A 12,717-nucleotide genomic window follows, 5' to 3' on the forward strand; every position below is an offset into this window, starting at 1 on the left:
GTATATGTCAACCCCAATCTCCCAATTTATCCCTCCCTCCCCTTTCCCACCCTGGCATTAATGTTCTATTCATTAAGATAGGTACCATGGGTGTTTGTTTTCTTGGTATAGTTCTTTTTTTTTTTTTTTTTTTGGTATAGTTCTTTTATATGTAGTTAATATTTAACAAAATTTAAAGACATAACAAGGAAGGAAGTCCTATCATATGCTGCAACATGGATGAAACTTGATGATATTTTGCGAAATGAAATAAACCAGACACAAAAAGATAAATATTGTATAATTCCTCTTTAGAGTAGTCAACTCCATAGGATCAGAAAATATAGTGATGGTTTCCAGGGGCTGAGGGAGGACGAAGGGGGAGTTATTGTTTAATGGGTATAGAGTTTCAGTTTTACAAGATGAAAAAGTTCTGAAGACGTTTCACAACAATGCCGATATACTTAACACTAACTGAACGACACACTTAAAAATGATTTGGATGGTAGATTTTTACCACAATTAAAACATTATAGTAATTAGAATTTTAATTTTAGACATGTGGAAGAACTGCTGATGAGTTAAGATATGCATGAACTCACCAAAGAAAGTTGCATGCTAGGGTAATAGCTTTCTAGCTATAGTAGTATTGAGATATAATTCACATACCATAAAATACATCCACTTAAAGTACTCAACTCAAGGTTTTTTAAAGCTGTGTTTAGAATTGTTCATCCGTCACTGCAATCCTGTATTGTATCTTTGAATACAATACAGGATTGTATTGTGAGTAGATCTTGAAAGTTGTCACCACTTTAAGAAAAAATAATTTGTGACTTTGTGAGCTGATGAATGTTAAGTAAACTTATTGTGGTAATCATTTCATAATATAGACATATGTCAAATCTTTTTTTTTTTTTTTTTTTTTTTGCGGTACGCGGGCCTCTCACTGTTGTGGCCTCTCCCGTTGTGGAGCACAGGCTCCGGACGCGCAGGCTCAGCGGCCATGGCTCACGGGCCCAGCCACTCCGTGGCATGTGGGATCTTCCCGGACCGGGGCACGAACCCGTGTCCCCTGCATCGGCAGGCAGACTCTCAACCACTGCGCCACCAGAGAAGCCCTGTCAAATTATTTTTTTGTACCTACTGATTTTTTTTTTTTTTTGGCCACGCTGTGTGGCTTGTGGATCTTAGTTCCCTGACCAGGGATTACTCCCATGCCACCACAGTGAAGGTGCAGTGTCCTAACTACTGGACTACCAGGAAATTCCCTGTACCTACTTATTAAGTGACTACAATGTCATATGACTATATAACTCAGTAAAACTGGAAAAAATGTCATTGAGAAAAAGAAAAGCAGGGATTTTCCTGGTAGTTCAGTGAGTAAGACTGCGCTCCCCAACGCAGGGGGCCTAAGTTCAATCCCTGGTCAGGCAATTAGATCCCACATGCATGCCACAACTAAGAATTCACATGCCACAACTAAGGAGCCCGCCTGCCACAACTAAAACATGGTGCAACATAAATAAATAAATAAATAATTTTAAAAGGCATTAAAAAAAGAAAAAGAAAAGCAGCATATATTCATATACAACAGAGTTTTTTTTATAGACAAGCATTGAGATTTTTTAAAGTAGCCTATTTTTTAAAATAAATTTATTTATTTTATTTTTGGCTACATTGGGTCTTCGTTGCTGCACGCAGGCTTTCTCCAACTGCGGTGAGTGGGGCCTACTCTTCGTAGCGGTGTGCGGGCTTCTCATTGCTGTGGCTTCTCTTGTGGAGCACGAGCTCTAGGCTCATGGGCTTCAATAGTTGTGGCACATGTGCTCAGTAGTTGTGGCTTGTGGGCTCTAGAGTGCAGGCTCAGTAGTTGTGGCACATGGGCTTAGTTGCTCCGCGGCATGTGGGATCTTCCCGGACTAGGGCTCGAACCCGTGTCACCTGCATTGGCAGGCAGATTCTTAAGCACTGTGCCACCAGGGAAGCCCTAGCCTAATGTTTTTGACGGAAAATCAGGAAACTGTATTAAGAGACTAAAAAAACAGCCCATTAGAATGGTTGATTTTGCAGAAAAATGTAACAACATCCTCTTTTGTCAAAAGCTTTATTATTTGATGAAACAAACTTAATTGGAATTTAAAATCCAATATATCTTAGAGAAATAGTCAGAAATCACCAGTTAGCCAGTTTGATCTTGTATTTTGCACAAGAACTGATATTGAGAGTAGACTAAGGATAAGGCAATTGTGGAAGTAGAGGTAGTGATACCGCATAGATTGGCTGGATGCTAAGCAAACCCATCTCTTATTCCTGAGAAAACATAAAACCGCATTCTCCAGGTTGTCTTGTAGCTGGGTATGGCAATGTAATTTATTTCTGTTCGTTGTATGTGTACAGATATTTTGTGTACTATTTCCATTCCTGGTGTAAATATACTCCCACATACAATTCTCTTTCTCTTCCCCTACACCTTGTTGTGTGTTGATACCCATGAAAATCTTGGAATCCTTATGTTGAAGATGACAGAGACTCAATTATTATCTTATTGGAGGCCTGAATACTTCATAGAATAGAGACACTACCCTATTCCTATCTATTTTTAACCTATATGAATAAGAAATACATTTCTATTTAGTTGAAAAAATACTAGCCATTTGTAACTAGCTATACATGGCAGAAAAAGACTCCTGCCATAATGCTTACTATCAATAAAAAGATGAGAGAAAAAAAAAAAAACCTAGAGAGAGAGAGATAGCCAAGCCAATATGCACTGTGATGAGAGAGAGAGAAAAACACTTCTTTCTGTTGGGAACAGATTCAAGATAGGCAGAGTGAGGATTCTGCCTCCCACTATGGAATCCAAAATGGGTCCAGTAGTTCTCCTTCCTACCCCATGGAGGCTAGAACATAGCATATGACCTATGAGGGTTCAATCAGGTGGTTATTTCATGAACTCTGAAACTTCACATCATGATCACAAAGTTTTCTCTATGGCTAGTGTGAACTGGGCAGGACGTCTGTATCTATTAGGTATTGCTTCATAATAAACTTCCCTTGAAACATAGTGACTTAAAACAACAATTAGTATTTATTGCAATTCTGTGGATCAACAGGGCAGTTTTTCTAATGATCTAACCTGAGTTCACATATGTGGCTGTTGATAGCTGGTTGCTTAGTTGAGACAACGGTCTAAGATTATGTCACTTACATGTCTGGGCCTCGTCTGGGATGGCTGGAGTTGCTAGGTGACTAGGCCTCTCTCTCCATGTAATCTTTCATCCCAGACTTCTTCATATGTTGGTGGAAACATTACAAGTAAGAGGGGAAGCTGCAAAGCCTCTTAAGGCTGAGGTTATGAAGTCACATAGTGTCACTTCTGCAGCATTCCATTGGTCAGATCAAGTCATAAAATGACCCCAGATTCAGTAAGTGGGGAAATGGACTCCTTTTCCTAATGGAAGGAGCTGAAAAGAATTTGTGGCCATATTTAAACTACCACAGTGTTCCACAGTGTCAAGGTTTCTGTTTTGGTAGCAAGAGTGGTGACATTCTAGGACAGCCATTCCTGGGATAGTCTTTGGCTACATCTTGTCTCCGTTGGTTATAGCCTCAGCTTGGTTCTCTAGCTTTCACATCTATTCTGTAAACTGCATGATATTTAACCAGTGAATTGTTTTTCTCCTTAAGTTTACCACAGTCTGGTTTCTGTTTCTGAGACTAAGAATTCCAACTACTACAGTTAACAAGGATCAAAAAATCATACTCTTGCCAACAGGAATGACAGCTAGAAGATGATGGAACATGCCTTCAACTTTGGATCTTTTTTTTTTTAATCTAGAATCTTTTATACCCAGCCAAACTATCGATCAAGCCCAAGGGCATTGTACTAGTTTCCTAGGGCTGCCGTAACAAATTACCACAAACTAGGTAGCTTAAAACGGAAATTTATTCTCTCACAGTTCTGGAGGTTAGTAGTCCAAAATTCAGGTTGATTTCCTCTGTAGGTTCTGAGGCAGAATATGTTCCATGCCTCTCTCCTAGTTCTGGTGGTTGCTAACAACTCTTGCCATTTTTGGCTTGTAGACACATCAGTCTAACCTCTGCCTCCATCTTCACATGGCACTCTCCCCTGTGTCTTCTATTCCTAAATTTCCCTTATTTTATAAGGATAACAGTCACTAGATTAGGGCCCATCCTAATCCAGTATGAGCTCACTTTAACCTGCAAAGACCCTATTTCCAAATAAGGTCACATTCACAGGTACCAGGGGTCAGGAGTTGAATTTGTTTTTTGGAGGGGGACACAATTCTACCCACTATAGGCAGAATAATGACTTTTCCAGGCATAAAAAGATTCAGAAATTTCATTTTCTATATAGTATTTCCTAGGAAATTTTAATGAACAATAAAAGGAAAGTAGTCCTAGTTTACTACTAGATTTTATAGGAAACAATACTTATGTAGTTGCAATATTGTAAACATTGATAACAGATATTCGACTTTCAGAATCAGCCTATAGTCCCCTGCCATTCAATATGGTGGATGAGCAAGTGAAACGTATCTAGTGCAAGTGAGGAATTGAAATTTTAATTTAATTTAATTTAATCTAAAATTTAAGATGGAAACAATTCAGTTTTTGGAAAACTTTAAAAAATATATTTATTGATTTATTTGGCTGCACCGGGTCTGAGTTGTGGCATGTGGGATCTTTGTTGCCATGTGTGGGATCTTTAGTTGCGGCATGTGGGATCTAGTTTCCTGACAAGGGATTGAACCTGGGGCCCCCTGCATTGGGATCACGGAGTCTTAACAACTGGACCACCAGGAAAGTCCCAGAAAACTTCTAAGTATACTTGTTATAACTGGGACATGTAAATCTACTTTTTATTTTATTTATTATTATTATTTTTTATTTTTTTTTTTTGTGGTACGCGGGCCTCTCACTGTTGTGGCCTCTCCCGTTGCGGAGCACACGCTCCGGATGCGCAGGCTCAACGGCCATGGCTTATGGGCCCAGCTGCTCTGCGGCATGTGGGATCTTCCCGGACCGGGGCATGAACCCGTGTCCCCTGCATTGGCAGGCGGACCCTCAACCACGGCGCCACCAGGGAAGCCCTGAACCCTGATATTTTATGGAAGAAATTTTCATGTATTTTCCTTGGTAACAATCTCAAAAGAAAAGAAAAGAAAAGAAATCCAACCCCTGAGAGGTTTCAAGGGTTGACTACACCAAATATTCACTTTTGTCGGAATGGTAAATTCTCTCTGACCCAGGAGGTTCCAAGTGGCCCCTTCTTTCCCCTCTGGGTCTCCTGCTCATCCACATCAGACCTGGCACACAGCCACTCCCTCCTCACCCTCCTGTCCCCTTGAGGCTTAAATCCACATCTCCCTTGTCAGCCGGGCTCTGGGCTGGATGCCAAAGTGGGGGTGAGGCTTGCCAAGACGCCTGCGCAGAGGCGGTCACAGTGTGTTCTCTTGTGATGAGGCCCCTGGTGTAACTGGGCTGGTATGAAAGACCTCGCTGGTCAACAGTCTCCTCTGGGGGACCACAGGACACAACAATTGTCACCTCTTCCATCCTTTCAGCCTCCAGCCCAGGCCTGGGCAGAGTTCCTTCTAGTGGTTAGCAGGTGGCTGGGGACGCAAGAGGTAAGGTGTTGGGAGTGGGTGCGGTGTGAAGGGTTGGGGGAGGAACGGAAGCTACCAGGACAGGGGGTGCTGGGGATGTCTGATGACCCCAGCCCTTCCTCCTTCCTAGCTCTTGGTGTCAGAGCCAATCTACTGCCTGCTGGGGCACCATCGTCTGGGCCAGAGATGAGGGTTCGATACCTGAAGCTGGGTCTGGTAGCTGTCTGTCTGCTTACATGTGGCTGGTGGCCTCCCTTCTGGACCAGGAGTCCAGCCAGAATGACTCTCAGGAGAAGCCCAGGATGCGCTCAAGGACCTGCCACTGCCCCAGGAACTCTAAGAAAGTGTATCTGTTCATCTGGGGCCCACGAGTGCTCTACCTGCCTCCACATTCCGGGAGAGTCTGTTTGGTTTGACGAACGCTTTGAAATGCACATTGAGGCCCTGATGAGGTCAGAAGCGCCCATGTCCTCTGATGCTTTGCTATTGTGGTTGGTCAGTGCACAATCTCGGTCTCTGTCCAGTCCCCATGCCCAACCCCAGGCCCCGGCCATCTCTCCTTTCAAGGCCTCAGGCTCTAACCTTCTTCTACAGATGGTTGGGAGCCTAGGGTAACCCCCTGAATTTCTTCCTGTGGTCCTATGAACTTTAGGATATCAAGTCAGAGAAGGAGTTTGGGAATCAAAACCAGCAGTCAATTAAAGAACCTTTCACACACCCACTGGACCGTGTGGGGTGCCAGACCTGTGCAGTGGTTGGAAACTCAAAAGTTCCTATGGGGCTCTGGCCTCGGCTTCGAGATTGACCAACATGATGTGGTCCTCAGGTGGGTGCAGGGTAAAAGGTGGAGACTCGGAAAGTCAGGCCAAATCCTCCTCTTCCCTCAGATGTCCATCCTGCCCTCCTTTCCAGGCCCCTGTCCAAGGCTTTGAGACAGACGTGGGGAATATGACCACTGTGCACATTACATATCCTGAGATAGACAGCCCTCAGGATCCTGGCGCCCAGCTGCTGCTGCTTCCTCTGAATTCATCTGGTCTGAAATGGGTTATGGAGGTACTGCAGAAAGAGGGCATCACGAGGAAGCCAAAAAATCCTGGGCATGGTGGGGTGCGGCATTGTAAGGGGTGACAGTGGGAACTCCAGAGAGACCCTTGCTAGATATCAGGGCACCACTCTAAGCTTGGGGGCTGCTGTGTCAAATGACTCTGAAACTCCCCCACCCCCAATCATTTTTTAGTCCAGGTCCCTGGTGGAAGTAAAGAGAGCAAAGACAAGGTGAGGGACCAGGAGGGAAAAGGGGAAGGAGTAAAATGATGTGGCTTGGGCAGCCACTGGACAGACCTCAGGTCACCACCCTCCTCTGTTTCCCCAGGTCTCAGTGATCAGCCTCAGCTTCTTCCAGTATGTCCAGCAGAGATGGCTGGGAAAAAACGATCACTTTCCATCCTTGGGGTTCATAGCTCTGTTGTACGCCTTGCACGCCTGTGACCAGGTAAGACACCGTCTGCAACTCACAGAATTTCATCCCTCTGCCACTAAAAATGTCCATTTTCCCAGGGACTTCACATTAAGTCTAAATCTTTCTGTCTGGTTTTCAAGACCCTGCATGGTCTGACCCCTCCCCCCACCCCTCCTCTCTCCCAGGCTCACACCATGGGCTTCTCAGCGTTCCCCAAACACACCATCTGACTCATGCCTTTTCACACGATGCTCCCTCTACCTGGAATGCCTTCCCCTTGTCTCCCCGAGGAATGCTCTCTTCCTCCAATATGATGAGAATCAGCTAGCTGGTGCTGTCTTTTCTGGGCTCTGGGGTCCCTCTGTGTGTTCAGAGTTTGTCTCCCCTGGGGAAGGTGAGCTCCGTTCTCCTCCCAGCTCCGGGAGGCGGCCTGTCACCCCTGATGTTAAGTGAGTGTTTGCTGAAGGAATGGTTGGGGGGCATGGAAGCAGGGCAGGATCCAGCCTGCTGCCCCACAGCCCTCTCCTGTCTTACCCCATCTTCCAGGTATCCTTATTTGGTTTGCGGACAGACCGGCTCAGCAGGTGGTCCCATTACTGGGATGAAGAATATTGGTTCAAGAGCAACATGCACAGTTTTTAAGAAGAGCAACAGGTCATTCTTAAGCTGCAGTGTGAGGGGAAGGTTGTTATTTACAACTGAGATGGTCCTCAGCCTATTCAGCCCACTGGAGGCCCCAGGAGGCTGACAGGTAGTCAAGGGGACCTTGGAGTGTCAGAGAGGGACAGGGGTTTCAAACACACCCCAGATGAAGGTCACTCTGCTACTGAATAAAACCCTACATTGTGGCATTAAACAGCTACATCCTCTTCTAGATTCTCAACAGAGAACATTTCATTGTTACTCATATATATATTTACCTGACCAAAAAATAAAATTAAATGAAAAAGAGGAAAAAGCAAACCCTAAAGTTGAAAACACATCAAATGGACCTAACTGTATATCAGATTGATAACATAACCACCAGGGAAAGAAGTAGTTCAGGTTCCTTTAGAATTCAATATACTGTGTATTCTCTGTAGGATAGATTCTGTGGACAAAAAGAACCACAAAGAAATTTTCAACTTCACTCAGTAGATTTATTATAATATTGTAACTTATTATAATATTTATAATATTATAAACTATATAATAAATATCACAGAATGAAATAAATAAGTAATTATATTAATATTATTAGGAACCAAATACAAAATCAGACAGGTATAATAAAAACCCTGTGACATTAAATTCAAACTGCAAATATCATTATGAACTCAATTCTTATGTTATTTTTATTGTGGTAAATTATACATAAAATTTGCCATTTGAAGGTGTACAGTTCAGTGGCATTAAGTATACTCACATTGTTGGGCAACCATCACCATCTTGAACTCACAATTTTCAAAACACATTTTCTCCTAGTCTAAAAACCGTAACATCCCAGGGGCAATGATCAACTCTGGAATGCAGATTTCATTTTCTAAATATTTTTTTCCACCAAAAGATGCCAGGTCTGAACAAGAAAAGTACAAGGAAAACCTGGACATCAAATTTGGGACAATTTGAGCATCAAAAATAGCAACTGATGGGCTTCCCTGGTGGCGCAGTGGTTGAGAGTCCGCCTGCCGATGCAGGGGACACTGGTTCGTGCCCTGGTCCGGGAAGATCCCACATGCCACGGAGCGGCTGGGCCCGTGAGCCATGGCCGCTGGGCCTGCGCGTCTGGAGCCTGTGCTCTGCAACGGGAGAGGCCACAGCAGTGAGAGGCCCGTGTACCACAAAAAAAAAAAAAAAAAAGCAACTGTCATGAGTGAATAACAGTGAATATATAAAAATCCTTGGGTCCATAATGATACTCAAAGAGAAATAAAAACAATCATTGGAGAAGACTATTACATCAAACGAGGGCAGAGGGCAAGCATTTATCTTGCCTTCTTGGTAGAAACAGTAGTTCAAGGTAAGCAAAGAGCCTTAGTTAATGAGGGTTTTCAGTTGCTGGGTATCCAAAACAAATCCACTACATTTTTACTTTGGCTGCCCGACAAACACACATAACCTAACAAAATGTAAATATCCCTGGTACAGCTGAGAGCACGTTTACCCGCCTCCCTAAGGGCACTGAGATGCCGGGTGTCTGGCTCAGAACCAGAGTCCAAGAATCCCCAAAGGTGTGGGCAATGCAGCTACCTATCACCATCTTGTTCCAGATGCTGGGCCCATATGGCGTTATATAAACACTATTTAGAGGAACAAAGTTACCCTCTACGAAAATAGAGTTTAAAAAATTGGAAAGGGGTTAAAAAAGAATGGGGTGGTGGGACTTTTTTGGCTTTCTAGTGGTTAAGACTCCGTGCTTCCACTGCAGGGGGCGTGGGCTCGATCCCTGGTTGGGGAACTAAGATCCCTCATGCTGCGTGGCGTGGCCAAAAAAAAAAAAAAAAAAAGGAATGGGGTAGGAAACTTCTGCCTTCTATTCTATTTTTTTTTTTTTTTGCAGTACGTGGGCCTCTCACTGTTGTGGCCTCTCCCGTTGCGGAGCACAGGCTCCGGACACGCAGGCTCAGCGGCCATGGCTCACGGGCCCAGCCGCTCCGCGGCATGTGGGATCTTCCCGGACCGGGGCACGAACCCGTGTGCCTGCATCGGCAGGCGGACTCTCAACCACTGCGCCACCAGGGAAGCCCCTGCCTTCTATTCTGTTTAATTTTTAACCATGTGCATGCAATTGTTTCATTTTAAATAAATGAAAATCTGGGGAATTCCCTGGCGGTCTAGTGGTTTGGGACTCAGCGCTTTCACTGAGAGCCCTGGGTTCGATCCCTGGTCAGGGAACTAAGATCCCTGCAAGCCTAAATGTGGCCTAAAAACAAAGCAAAACAAAAATACCTACCCGCCCCCCAAGTTTGGTTGGATAGAAATTTGCTTTTAAGCACATCACAAAGTTTTCTCGTAGGCTCTTTTCTCAAGAGGGGCCAAAAGGCTCTTCCTTACCCCTGTCTGCCTCATGCTTAACAAGCCTGCATCGGGAATAGCTGGCATCCCTCTCAGAGATGCACCACACTAGCCTTGGCATGTAGTCTTGCCCTTTTCATTCCTGTCCCCATCATACTTGGTTTCTAAGCCCTCTCTCACCAGCGGGACCCTGGGCTGAATGCCAAGGTGAAGGCGATCTTACCTGCAAAGCCTACATTCAGGAACTCACAATGTGACTTGTGTGGTGGGGTCCCTGATACAAATGGGCTGGCAGGAAGGACCCCATTGGGCATCAACCCCTTTTCCTCCAGGGAGGCCACAGGACACACCAAAAGGCACTTCTCCCCTCCCTCCCCTCATCCTCCAGCACAGCACCCTGTAGGGCTTAGCAGGTGGCTGGGGAGGTGAAGGGTGAAGTGCTATAAGGAGATGTGGTGAGGAGGGTTGAGGAAGTGATGGAGGCCACCAGGGCAGTGGGATGTTGGTGGAGGCTGTGACCACAGCTTCTTATTTTTTCCGGAGCCTGCTGTCCGAGTCAGCCTGCCACTTGCCCTGTGAGTTGTCCCACGGGACAGGAATGAAAGCTTAATGGTGGGTTTGAGACTGGTGGGCTGCCTTGACACTCACCTGTGACTGATGCTTCTGTTCTCAGAGCGGTCTCACCTGACCAGGCTAGCTGGTACAACTCCAAGAGCTGCCATTGCTCCCGGGACCCGCAGGTGCAGCCCTTGACGCCATGCACCCAGTGTAACCAATCGGCTCGACAAACACTTTGAAAGGGCCCTCAAGCCCTCTCTTCCTCCAAGATGTTCTGTGACACTTTCCCTGGCCTCATTACAAGTGGCCAGTGAGTCTCTTCCCAGCACCCAGGTCATGCTGTGAGTGTGTTTCTTTACGTCCAGGGTCTGTCTCCCCTGGAGACGAGCTCCTCCTTTCAGTGCGTGTCATGGAGCCTTGTGACACATAGATTTGATGAGTATTTGTCAGATGAATGAAAAGCTGGATTAGGAGCAGGGGGCAGCAACCAGTGCATCTGACCTCATCCACAGGGTTTCTCTATTTGCGGTCGGGTGGACAAGCTGAAGAGATGACCCCTTATGCAGGGAAGAGAGTTATAGCTTAAGGCTCCAGCATGACTTGCCGAGCATCACGCAACAGCAGAAGGTAAGGGAATTAGCCAGCTCGGATGTGAGCCTACTCTTGGCCAGCAACAAGCCTTAGACTCTTGGTAGGGTTGGAATATGCAGACACAGGAGAGGTAATGACAGGAAACCAAGACAGGAGGTGCAGGAGCGATGTATGGGTTACCAGGCACTGAAAAAAAGCCTTCCCTGATTCCCTCACCCAACAAGTAGTAGTAATTAAGGAAGGACTAAACTTGAATACTAATTCTTACCGCTTTCTGCCTCCACACAAATGACCATGAGCTGGGAACAGCGAGCACCCGCTCTCAGATGGCCACCTCACAGCCTTTCCTCACATCTCTCCTCTGACCCCTGACCCGTTCAACTTCTTGCCTCCAAGCCCTTCCACCTGTGCCAAGCTTCAGGCCCTATGAAGGCATTTAAAGAGCTGGGGGCATTAATGACAAAGGACTGAGAAGAAAGAGGTCATAATGTCCACTCCGTGACAGGCTACTGATGTGAGTCAGGTGAGCAACAGCAGGGCCGGGAGCACAGTCCTTTCTTCTCCGGAGAAGCCTCACTCCTTGCCTTCGCCTCCGTCAGGGTCTAGGCAAACCCTGGTCTCAGGAGAGCAGGCGAGTAAACTGCAGGGCCCCAGAACCTTGAGACCCCTTGTTCTCTTTCTTCCTTCTCCCTTGCCTCCTTTCTCGGTGTGGTGAGCGGAGCAAAGCCTGAACGCCAGGACTGCGCAGAGGGATCTCATGGCTCGGGGCACACTGGTGGTCCCCGCTCCTTGCCCCTCCCTGCCTCTGCTCACCACTCCCCCGGCTCTTCAGGACTCAGCGTTTTCATATTGCTCAGTTGGTCCCTTCCTCAGCCCCAGGAGCAAGTGCGAGTAGGTGGTTCATGGGACAGGAGGTAGGAGGTGCAGTACTGCAGGGGGAACTGCTAAAGGCATCATCTGTCCTAAGATCGAACAACTGAACCAACTCACTGCCCAAGGGACCTGTCCCATGGGCTGAGATGAGGCCTGCATGTGAAGTCTCGGGCTGGAGGATGCCTTGCTGCTTTTGTGGGTGGGGTCTCCCCACCTCCACAGGTACTTCTGGAAGTTCTGCTGCTGGCCCCAGAGCATCTACATAGCCTGCCTGCATCAGCAGGGTGTCTACCTGGTTTGCCTAGCACTCCCGATGGGCCCTGCAGCTCCTGATGGAGTTAGAGACCACCCTGCTAGTCCCTGGGTGGGAAGCAGATGAGAAAAGGTATTAGGTTGCAATGTGGTGATTGTCGCTCTAACATGCAAAGCATGGAGGCTCTTTGAGTGAGCAGGGTGTCATACCCACCAGACCCAGCGCTCCCTGGGAACAAGAACGTTGCCCAGACTCTGACTCAGCTCTCGCCCCCTTCTGTTCTCAGGACTTTGGGGCCTGTAGCAGCCTCTATCAAAGCAGGAAAGAAGGCTGGAGGGAGGGGGAGGATTTGTGGATGGAGAAGACCTGCGTGC

This window comes from Lagenorhynchus albirostris, chromosome 15 (genome assembly GCF_949774975.1).
Source record: "Lagenorhynchus albirostris chromosome 15, mLagAlb1.1, whole genome shotgun sequence".
Taxonomy (NCBI): Eukaryota; Metazoa; Chordata; class Mammalia; order Artiodactyla; family Delphinidae; genus Lagenorhynchus; species Lagenorhynchus albirostris.